The sequence below is a fragment of the Schistocerca piceifrons genome, chromosome 6 (assembly GCF_021461385.2).
Source record: "Schistocerca piceifrons isolate TAMUIC-IGC-003096 chromosome 6, iqSchPice1.1, whole genome shotgun sequence".
Classification (NCBI taxonomy): domain Eukaryota; kingdom Metazoa; phylum Arthropoda; class Insecta; order Orthoptera; family Acrididae; genus Schistocerca; species Schistocerca piceifrons.
In genome coordinates this window covers 149,482,442-149,493,961 of record NC_060143.1, presented here as the reverse complement: position 1 = coordinate 149,493,961, position 11,520 = coordinate 149,482,442, and the positions used below count along the sequence as shown (strand labels likewise).

The window sequence follows — 11,520 nt, the reverse complement described above, 5'->3', positions numbered from 1 at the left end:
ATCAGAGACTTTGCTGAATCTACAAAGCATGGTAGTCATTTTGTGTGCACCCATGGCAAGCTTCAGGTCATTTTTTACCTGTATTAATGTAGACGCTGTGCTGCACTGTTTATGGTAACCTAATTGGTATGCTTCTAGTAGCTTGCTTGTGGTTAGTTAGTTCGTTAGCTGGTTATGGACTATATGTTTAAGGCCTTGGACAGTGCAGGAAGAATTCAAATAAGTCAGTGGTCAGAGGGTGTTGTGGCAATGTCATTTTTAGGTAGTGGCTTGACTAGTCCGTGTTTCCAGGCCTCAGTAAAAACTTGTGGTTAAAGATTGACGATATCTGTTGTAGTGGCAGTAGTGGGTCAGTAATTAGCTTCATCAGTTGGACTATGATGCCATCGTGTCCAGCAGATGCTGACCTGATATGCACTAAGCGTTTTTGATGGTATTGCAAGTACAGGATGATTATAATTGAAGTTAAACTTTCAAACCACTGTACAAATAACACCACTGGCTAGAATGACATCAAATTGCGACACAATAATATCGGAGAAGGGAGAAAATGTATGGCAGAAGAAAAATAAAAATAGTTACTAAATGTAGCAATAGATGGCGCTGTAATCATAATAATTTAATAATGGTTACTACAAATGACAAATGAATCATACAACAATGCCTAAGGTGTACGTTTGACATAAAACAAACTGTACTACTCACTATGCATGAGTGTACAGGTGTGATACCATTAGTTACGTAAGCCCCATCCACCACGGCAAGGTCATATCACATTGGATGGGAAAAATCGGTTTTTAATTGTCCTGAGGCCAAAAATCGCATAAAAAGCATCAATCAAAATCAAATCGGATTTTTAATTTCTGTGTGATGGGAGCAAAACATGTTCAGTATGCTGTCCAACATTTTCTGCAAAAGGTTGAAATTGAGAAACAGCGTGTCCCACAACTGATTGAAGTGTTTCCGGGGGGTCACATTCAGAATGTGTTGTGCATTGCATGCCTTCAGTGCAGCTAAGTTTGCAATCGGAACACTGAACACAACATCTTTCAGATAGTCCCACAGCCAGAAGTCACACAGATTGAGATCAGGTGATCACGATGGCCAGGCTGTAGGGAAATGGCAGCTGATAATAATAGCACTTCCGAAATAGTGCTTCAGAAGCTGCTCAATTGAATTTGAAATGTACGGAGGTGCACCATCTTGTATAAAAATGATTCCATCCACACATCCACACTGTTGGAGAGCTGGAATGACGTGGTTGCGCAAAAAACACTCGTAGTGCTTACCAGTAACGGTACAGGAAACAGGACAGGAAGCACCTCTCTTCGAAAAAATATGGCCCTATGATAAATGATGCCATAAAACCTCACCACATAGTGACCTTTTCAGGATGAAGTGGTACTGGTTGATTTGTGTGTGGATTTTCTGTTGCCCATATTTGACAATTCTGTGTATTGACATATCACGTCAGATGAAAGTGGTCTTTGTCTGTTCACAAAATCTTCCACGGCCAATCATTGTCCACTTCCATGCGAGCAAGAAATTCTAAAGTGAAGGTTGCTCTTGTTGGCAGGTAAACAGGATGCATATGATTTTACGGACCGGGCTCACAGGTATGTCCAATGTTCGGGCTATTCTCTGTGCACTACACATTTGCACACCGCCACTTGTCTCCTCCTGCTTTGCTGTGGCCACTGCTTCCACTGACGTCAAATCAATTCGCTTCTTCCCACTACCAGTTTGCACACCAAACAAACCCATCTTTTCGAATTTCCAAATCATTTTCTCCAGACCCACGGCAGTCGTCGGACGAACGCCTTTTTTCAAACCCTTCAGTGTCCAGAACTTCTGCAGAGGGACATGTGCACAGTCATCATTCTTGTAATACAGCTTTACAAGAAGAGCGTGATCCTGCATTGAGACAATCATAGCTAATGAAACTTCCTGGCAGATTAAAACTGTTTGCCCGACCGAGACTCGAACTCGGGACCTTTGCCTTTCGCGGGCAAGTGCTCTACCAACTGAGCTACCAAAGCACGACTCACGCCCGGTACTCACAGCTTTACTTCTGCCAGTACCTCGTCTCCTACCTTCCAAACTTTACAGAAGCTCTCCTGCTTGTGTCTGTATATGGGTGGATGGATATGTGTGTGTGTGTGTGTGCGCGCGCGCGAGAGTGTATACCCATCCTTTTTTCCCCCTAAGGTAAGTCTTTCCACTCCCGGGATTGGAATGACTCCTTACCCTCTCCCTTAAAACCCACTTCCTTTCGTCTTTCCCTCTCCTTCCCTCTTTCCTGATGAGGCAACAGTTTGTTGCGAAAGCTTGAATTTTGTGTGTATGTATGTGTCCGTTTGTGTTTCTATCGACCTGCTAGCGCTTTTGTATGGTAAGTCACATCATCTTCGTTTTTTTTTATATATTATATATAACATTCCACGTGGGAAAAATTATATATAAAAACAAAGATGAGGTGACTTACCGAACGAAAGCGGTGGCAGGTCAATAGACACACAAACAAACACAAACAAACACAAACATACACACAAAATTCAAGCTTTCGCAACAAACTGTTGCCTCATCAGGAAAGAGGGAAGGAGAGGGGAAGACGAAAGGATGTGGGTTTTAAGGGAGAGGGTAAGGAGTCATTCCAATCCCGGGAGCGGAAAGACTTACCTTAGGGGGAAAAAAGGACAGGTATACACTCGCACACACGCACATATCCATCCACACATACAGACACAAGCAGACATATTTAAAGACAAAGAGTTTGGGCAGAGATATCAGTCGAGGCAGAAGTGTAGAGGCAAAGAAGTTGTTGAAAGACAGGTGAGGTATGAGTGGCGGCAACTTGAAATTAGCGGAGATTGAGGCCTGGCGGATGACGAGAAGAGAGGATATACTGAAGGGCAAGTTCCCATCTCCGGAGTTCGGATAGGTTGGTGTTGGTGGGAAGTATCCAGATAATCTGGACGGTGTAACACTGTGCCAAGATGTGCTGGCTGTGCACCAAGGCATGTTTAGCCACAGGGTGATCCTCATTACCAACAAACACTGTCTGCCTGTGTCCATTCATGCGAATGGACAGTTTGTTGCTGGTCATTCCCACATAGAATGCATCACAGTGTAGGCAGGTCAGTTGGTAAATCACGTGGGTGCTTTCACATGTGGCTCTGCCTTTGATCGTGTACACCTTCCGGGTTACAGGACTGGAGTAGGTGGTGGTGGGAGGGTGCATGGGACAGGTTTTGCATCGGGGGCAGTTACAAGGATAGGAGCCAGAGGGTAGGGAAGGTGGTTTGGGGATTTCATAGGGATGAACTAACAGGTTACGAAGGTTAGGTGGACGGCGGAAAGACACTCTTGGCGGAGTGGGGAGGATTTCATGAAGGATGGATCTCATTTCAGGGCAGGATTTGAGGAAGTCGTATCCCTGCTGGAGAGCCACATTCAGAGTCTGGTCCAGTCCCGGAAAGTATCCTGTCACAAATGGGGCACTTTTGTGGTTCTTCTGTGGGGGATTCTGGGTTTGAGGGGACGAGGAAGTGGCTCTGGTTATTTGCTTCTGTACCAGGTCGGGAGGGTAGTTGCAGGATGCGAAAGCTGTTTTCAGGTTGTTGGTGTAATGATTCAGGGATTCCGGACTGGAGCAGATTCATTTGCCACGAAGACCTAGGCTGTAGGGAAGGGACCGTTTGATGTGGAATGGGTGGCAGCTGTCATAATGGATGTACTGTTGCTTGTTGGTGGGTTTGATGTGGACGGACGTGTGAAGTTGGCCACTGGACAGGTGGAGGTCAACGTCAAGGAAAGTGGCATGGGATTTGGAGTAGGACCAGGTGAATCTGATGGAACCAAAGGAGTTGAGGTTGGAGAGGAAATTCTGGAGTTCTTCTTCACTGTGAGTCCAGATCATGAAGATGTCATCAATAAATCTGTACCAAACTTTGGGTTGGCAGACTTGGGTAACCAAGAAGGCTTCCTCTAAGCGACCCATGAATAGGTTGGCGTACGAGGGGGCCATCCTGGTACCCATGGCTGTTCCCTTTAATTGTTGGTATGTCTGGCCTTCAAAAGTGAAGAAGTTGTGGGTCAGGATGAAGCTGGTTAAGGTAATGAGGAAAGAGATTTTAGGTAGGGTGGCAGGTGATCGGCGTGAAAGGAAATGCTCCATCGCAGCGAGGCCCTGGACGTGCGGAATATTTGTGTATAAGGACGTGGCATCAATGGTTACAAGGATGGTTTCCGGGGGTAACAGATTGGGTAAGGATTCCAGGCGTTCAAGGAAGTGGTTGGTGTCTTTGATGAAGGATGGGAGACTGCATGTAATGGGTTGAAGGTGTTGATCTACGTAGGCAGAGATACGTTCTGTGGGGGCTTGGTAACCAGCTACAATGGGGCGGCCAGGATGATTGCGTTTGTGGATTTTAGGAAGAAGGTAGAAGGTAGAGGGGACACACACACACACACACACACACACACACACACACACACACACACACACACAGAGAGAGAGAGAGAGAGAGAGAGAGAGAGAGAGAGAGAGAGACTCGAAGAAGTGTGTACTGCTGACAAAGGCCTTAATGGCCAAAAGCTATAATTGTGTGAATCTTTTTGTTGTGCCTATCACGACTCCGCATCTCTGCTATATGGTGAGTAGCAACTTTCCTTCTCTGGTATCGTTACATATGTTATTTGCATCTTTTCTCTCAGTGTCTGAGTAATTTCACTTGCATCCTTTTTCATGACTACGATTGCCAACTTTTTTTTTAGAAACAACATATCTCAAAATTTAAAGGAGAGCTGAATAAAAAGTACGTTTCTATGAGTATTGGTCTGTTGTGAGAAAATGCTGCTTTGTGTGTTCCACATAATGGTCAGATTAGAAAAATGATGTGGAATGTATCAGTTTAATGGATGTTTCTTTACTTTACATAATTCAATTTTTTTAAATAATTGTAAAATTACTGACTAAAATTCATCTATTGACTAGAAGGAGTTATCATTCAGAAATTCTTGTAACATTTTTTTTTTTTTTTTAAACTTTCAGCATAAAATTACTGTATGAGCTGTGAACACCAACACGTGCTGAGAGCCACTTCACATAAGTGGAATGTTATTACTTACATTAACAGCCCCCCTTCTCCACTCATCCTCCACCAAAGCAGGCAAATGTAGGAGGTAGCAAGCAGCTGCTGTTTTAAGAGGCAGCTGCAGCCAGCAGACAATACACGCCACCTCTCCACTGCTCCTGCTGCTGCTGCCCTGGGCAGCAACACAGGTGACTTAACATATCCCTCCCAGCAGTCCAGAGGTGTGATCACTGTGTCATACTGTTTATGAAGATGACTAGAGAGTCTCAACCGTTACACTGAAATAATAGTATACGAGTGCGAATAGCACTTCTTCATACCCACACTCACTACTTTTCAGAGGATGTAAAATGTAAACAGGTTTGAGTTCACGAGTATTATTTGTTCGTATGTTGTCAGTGACAATTTTCTGCATAATGTATTTACCTCCTATACAGATAAATGGATGAATAAGTGCATAAGTGTTGGAGTCAAACTGCTTTTAATTAATGGTCATCATCATAACTTTTAAATAAAATGGAGAGCAAACAGTCACTATAATTTGGCAATGTTCCTTTCTTCTTCATGTATCCATAAGCTAACTTATGCTGAACTCCATACCCCCAACGATACATCAGCTTTATTAGTTTCATGTTAATTGCATCTGGAACAACTTAATCCTTAGCAATATATTAATCAGTTTTAAATGATGAAAAGAAGAATTTGTCTATTCAGCACTTACTTTCTTGAGTATGTATAACATTTATTTTTACTTTAGTACACCCCCGAGATGTCTTCACTTGCCTCCCCACCCCTCCAAAGGGGCGGGGGCAATAGGGCTGTCCTCTGTGGTAGGAGTACCTTGGTTGTATATCATAGGTTTAGTTCAGCTAATGAAAGTACTGATCTCACTCAGAAGAATGACCAGATAGCTCAGTCAGCAAAAACACTACAGAGTGGTTTCAGACAAAAGGGCGAATACACAAGTAAATTGACAGAAAAACTACAGACCAGTTTCAACTGAAAAGACAGAATGAAAAATTCTATCAATATGCAAAACAATAAAGAACTGTCGGCTGTTTTCATTCGGTTGCTTCCACACACTGGTTCCACTGAAAAGAATGAATCAATAATCCAACTGATACATAAAACTCAAAATTAATGAGTAGGTTGTTTTCCACCCCCCAAATGAATCAATTGTCTTCATTTGGTTGTTCCCTTTATTAGTATGAGGTACATTAAAAATATCATCAAGCTGTTTTTATTGACTATGATGGTGCTTCAATGAAATCAGTTGTGTGTGTAATGACATTATGGGTAATAAGAATGGTACAACATGAATCTTATCCCTAAATGCAATTAATTGAGGAATAAAGGAGCAACTAACCATTATGTCAGAAGCACGGAGTTGTCGACAGGCACACAAAAAAAGAATGCAAACTTTGCTAGTTTTTAAAAGAAATCTTCGGATGAGCTAGAGCACACTCACGGCGACCCCCCCCCCCCCCCCCACCCCAAAAAAAAAAAAAAACCCCATGTGCACGCACATCTCCACCCATTTTAGGTGTAAGTTCAGCTACATGATGTTATTACAGACATCTTCCTTCATTATCAAAGCAACAATGAGCGTCACTGTAAAAAGAGGAAAGTAAGGGTTTTAATTATTGATAGTGTTTACTTGGTTTCTAATTGGATCATACATCCTCAAAAAGTAATGAGTGACAGAACTAAAACATTGTTTCATTATTGTTCATAATTCCTCTCTATTTTCAATGCAACATCATCATGAAAGGCAGCTAGTAACATGCCGAATTTTAGTATTCATTTGTGTAGTAAATTGCAATGTTAAATTAATACTTTCAGATCTGATGTACTTTCTACTGATGCTAAAATACTTGTGTGTGAGATGTGTAAGGAGGCAGTGAACTATGAAAAGTAGTATTTCATTTCTCAAAGTATCAGTACCAGCTTTCAAAGCAACTGGGAAGGAGATTTCTTGGCTTCCAATGGCAACGGCAACATCAAGTCAAAAATCACAAAATGCATTCTAATTATTTAAAGCTCTAATCAATGCCAGACTCCCTTCATGTAAACTGCAGAATCCTACATTAATACAGTTTTTGGAGAAGTACACAGACAAATCTGTGCCCAGTGAGTCCGGTCTGCGAGAATGTTATTTAAGTGAATTTTACAATCAAGTAATGAATATTACTCGTTAAAAATAAAGTGGAAAATGAAAAGAATTGGATTTCAATAATTGATGAGTGAACTGATCCCAAAGGTGAATGAAGTGACAATGGACCATTAGATCCTTCTGAATGTGAGTCATTAAAAGCATTCCTGTTAAACAGCGTGTCTAGAGAAAGTTAACAATTCGACTATGTTACAGTTATCTACCAACTGTCCACCACCGCAGCCAAGTGGACAGCGCGCTGGCTTGTCATGCTGGGGAACCCGGGTACAATTCCCGCTTGGGTGGGAGGTTTTCTCCGCTCAGGGACTGCGTGTTTGTGCCGTCTTAATCATCATCATTTCATTTCATCATCATCATCATCATCATCATCAACGGGCAAGTCGCCAAATTCGCGTCACCTCAAAACACTTGCACCAAGCGATGAGCTCTACCTGCCAGGAGGTTCTCGCCACACGACATTTCATTTCATCTACCATTTCATTATACTACTATGGCCTGAAGAAATTTAATACCATGATGTATTACTTTTCATCTCTGACACTGTACCATACATGAACAACTTCGAAAGTGCTACTACTTCCAAACATGCTTCACACAGCCTGCACAGCACATCATTTTCACAGTGTGTGTCAGCTATATGAAGCTTTGTTTCCAGGCGTCAACAACTTAACTTCTACAGTAAGAAGTTCATTGTCAAAGTACCATCAACAATCCAGACATATAAAGACATCGTACCAGATACATGTCTGACCCATCAACATTTCATAATGAGCTGGGGACATGCATTTCAGCAGCAGGAGCTTACTACACTTAAAATTTGTATGTATAACTGGGGTTGTCATTTCTCTTGAGAATGAAACATCTTCAATTATTGCAGCAAAGAAACTTCTCGAATTTTCAGAAGTGAGAAATGACTTGAGTTTCGTTACAACCAAGTTTAGTTCTTTGCCTCATGTTATCTATTAGCTTCACGAAACAGGGCAGCTTTTGATGAAGTCACTGAAAATTGTGAATGATGCAGTGCAAAGACTGGAGAGTGTGGCAGGGAAATGGGGTCATTGGTTAGGGAAAAGTGTAAAACGGTGTTTTTGATAAAATCCCTATCTCGTCAAACTTAGAAACATTTCAAAAAGTTCCACAAGGTGACAAGTCTATTGCAGTAGGAATAGGCCCTACAATAGTTCAATATTTGGAATTTGCTCCAATTATCTCTAGATATTGAGAGCTCATTTTCTCATTTGAAAAATATAGTGTCAGGCAGGAGATTTGACAGGACTAACAAATTTTAAAAAGCATTTGGTTGCAATTTCCAACCAATAAGCTGATAATTCACTGTAACGGATAGGCTTTCTTGACATATTTTCATTTTCCTGTCAGGTACAGATAGTATTTTGCTCATCTTTCAAAATATAACACAACACAATGTTAACATATATATGAGTTCCTAAATAGTCCAAGCTAGTAAATAAAAAGGTGTAATGTAAGGTTTTCCTATATTGCCTTTTAATGCCTATTTTAGTTATTTACAATGCCTTTTTTTCTGCCTGTTTTAATGATTTATAGAGCCCAAACTTCCGGCCTCTGGTGATTAATATTGGGGACAAACTATACAACGATAAATCAATACACAGTGTTCAACTTTTAAGCCATTTTTTAGAAGTGGTAACAGAAAGGAGAAGTACATAATTTATTACAAGAAAGAATAGGCAGTCGCGGTTGCAAAATGGTTATTTATTTATTTATTTATTTAATTTGTGGCACATTTCACTCTCACAGGAGCATCATCAGACATCTGGAGGAATTAATTACACAGTGATTAAATGTAATAATTCATTTCAAATATATTTTTAATTCACTGATGTACACGAAAATCATAACTGGAATGAAAGTTCCTCAGAAATTAGAAGTGTGTGGGACTGAGACACTAAAACACAACCTCTGCCTTTCGCAAACAAACACACTATGAATAGAGCTATCTAGTGTCATCGTAACTGCTGCCTACTTCACGTCTGCTGTGCAGTGAGCTATCTTAGTTTTTAAGTATTAACTGTATTTTTCTTACTTGTCACTTCTTCTTCCGTGTGTTTTTGCTTTTAGGAAGCTGTAATTGTCGAGTGCTAGTAATATTGTTCCATAGATTTAGTGTTTGTTTTGAATACAGTCCAGAGACAGGTAGTGCTATTTTCATTTTTTTCTACAAGTGGCTAGCAATCACAGTTTAGTCAACAATCAGCCGCCTTTAGTGAATTAGCAGTCTAGTTAAAAGTTGATTAACTCTCTACGGTAAATTGATTCCTTAGGATGGGTAGGATGTGTGACTGCTGTGTATGGACGCAGGAGAAGCTGGCCACTGTTCGCGAACAGCTGAGCGTGTTGATGGCCGCGGTCAGCCGTCTTCAGGCTGCTGCTTCGGAGTGTAGCGGCAGTGGGGAGTCTGGTGCGTCGCATGGTACACCCCAGGTGTTACATGCTTCACCCACTGTCCCTGCTGTCAAGACATCTTCGCGGGTACCGGGCGCGGTTGGGCCACCCTCTCCCCAAGGGGAGTGGCGGGTTCAGCGGCGTTCGCGGCGGAGGGTAAATGTGGGGGCTGGCCGTGTGGCATCCCCCGCTCTGCCTGTGAGTGGACATGGGGCTGCTCCTTCAGCAAGGTCCGAGCAGGCACACGGGGGGAGGGGTTTATTAGTTGTTTGGAGCTCCAACGTTAGGCGGGTGATGGAGCCCCTTAGGAAAATAGCGGAAAGGTTGGGGAAGAAGGCCAGTGTTCACTCTGTCTGCTTGCCGGGGGGTCTCATCCGAGATGTGGAGGAGGCCCTGCCGGCGGCGATAAGAGAGCACTGAGTGCACCTGACCGCAAATTTTTGCTCATGTCGGCACCAATGACTCCTGCCATCTGTGTTCAGAGGTCATCCTCAGTTCGTACAGGCGGTTGGCGAAATTGGTGAAGGCGGAAAGCCTCGCTTGCGGGATGGAATCAGAGCTAACTATTTGTAGTATCGTTCCCAGAACCGATCGCAGTCCTCTGGTTTGGAGCCGAGTGGAAGGCTTAAACCAGAGGCTCAGACGATTCTGTGGAGATCTAGGGTGCAAATTTCTCGAACTCCGCTATCGGGTGGAGAAATGTAGGGGCCCCCTGAATAGGTCAGGCGTGCACTACATGCCGGAAGCGGCTACAAGGGTAGCGGAGTACGTGTGGAGTGCACACGGGGGTTTTTTAGGTTAGAGAATTCCCTCCATAGGCCCGACAAGACGCCTCCTGAGACGCGGCAAGGTAGGAGTAGGCAAAATGCAACAGGGAATAACAATATTAATCTGCTAATAGTAAACTGCAGGAGTGTCTATAGAAAGGTCCCAGAACTGCTCTCATTAATAAACGGTCACAACGCCCATATAGTACTAGGGACAGAAAGTTGGCTGAAACCAGACGTAAACATTAATGAAATCCTAAACTCAGATTGGAATGTATACCGCAGAGACAGGCTGGACAGTGAAGGGGGAGGCGTGTTTATAGAGATAAGAAGTGCAATAGTATCGAAGGAAATTGACGGAGATCCAAAATGTGAAATAACTTGGGTGAAGGTCACTGTTAAAGCAGGCTCAGACATGGTAATTGGATGTCTCTATAGGCCCCCTGGCTCAGCAGCTGTTGTGGCTAAGCACCTGCAGGATAATTTGGAAAATATTTCAAGTAGATTTCCCCACCATGTTATAGTTCTGAGTGGAGATTTTAATTTGCGGGATATAGACTGGGAGACTCAAACGTTTATAACGGGTGGCAGGGACAAAGAATCCAGTGAAATTTTTTAAAGTGCATTATCTGAAAACTACCTTGAGCAGTTAAACAGAGAACCGACTCATGGCGATAACATATTAGACCTTCTGGTGACAAACAGACCCGAACTATTTGAAACAGTTAATGCAGAACAGGGAATCAGCGATCATAAAGTGGTTACGGCATTGATGATTTTAGCCATAAATAGAAATATTAAAAAAGGTAGGAAGATTTTCCTGTTTAGCAAAAGTGACAAAAAGGAGATTTCAGAGTACCTGACGGCTCAACACAAAAGTTTTGTCTCAAGTACAGATGGTGTTGAGGATCAGTGGACAAAGCTCAAAACCATCGTACAATATGCGTTAGATGAGTATGTGCCAAGCAAGATCTTAAGAGATGGAAAAGAGCCACCGTGGTACAACAACCGAGTTAGAAAACTGCTGCGGAAGCAAAGGGAACTTCACAGCAAGCATAAACAT

At 42.5% G+C, this 11,520-nt stretch overlaps 1 non-coding gene across 1 annotated transcript; it reads right to left on the bottom strand.

The window, feature by feature from the left end:
• Nucleotides 1-1,965: 1,965 nt before the first annotated feature.
• On the bottom strand, nucleotides 1,966-2,040 carry Trnas-cga. Its single transcript has one exon. It is a non-coding gene; the product is annotated as a tRNA-Ser (tRNA).
• Nucleotides 2,041-11,520: the final 9,480 nt, after the last annotated feature.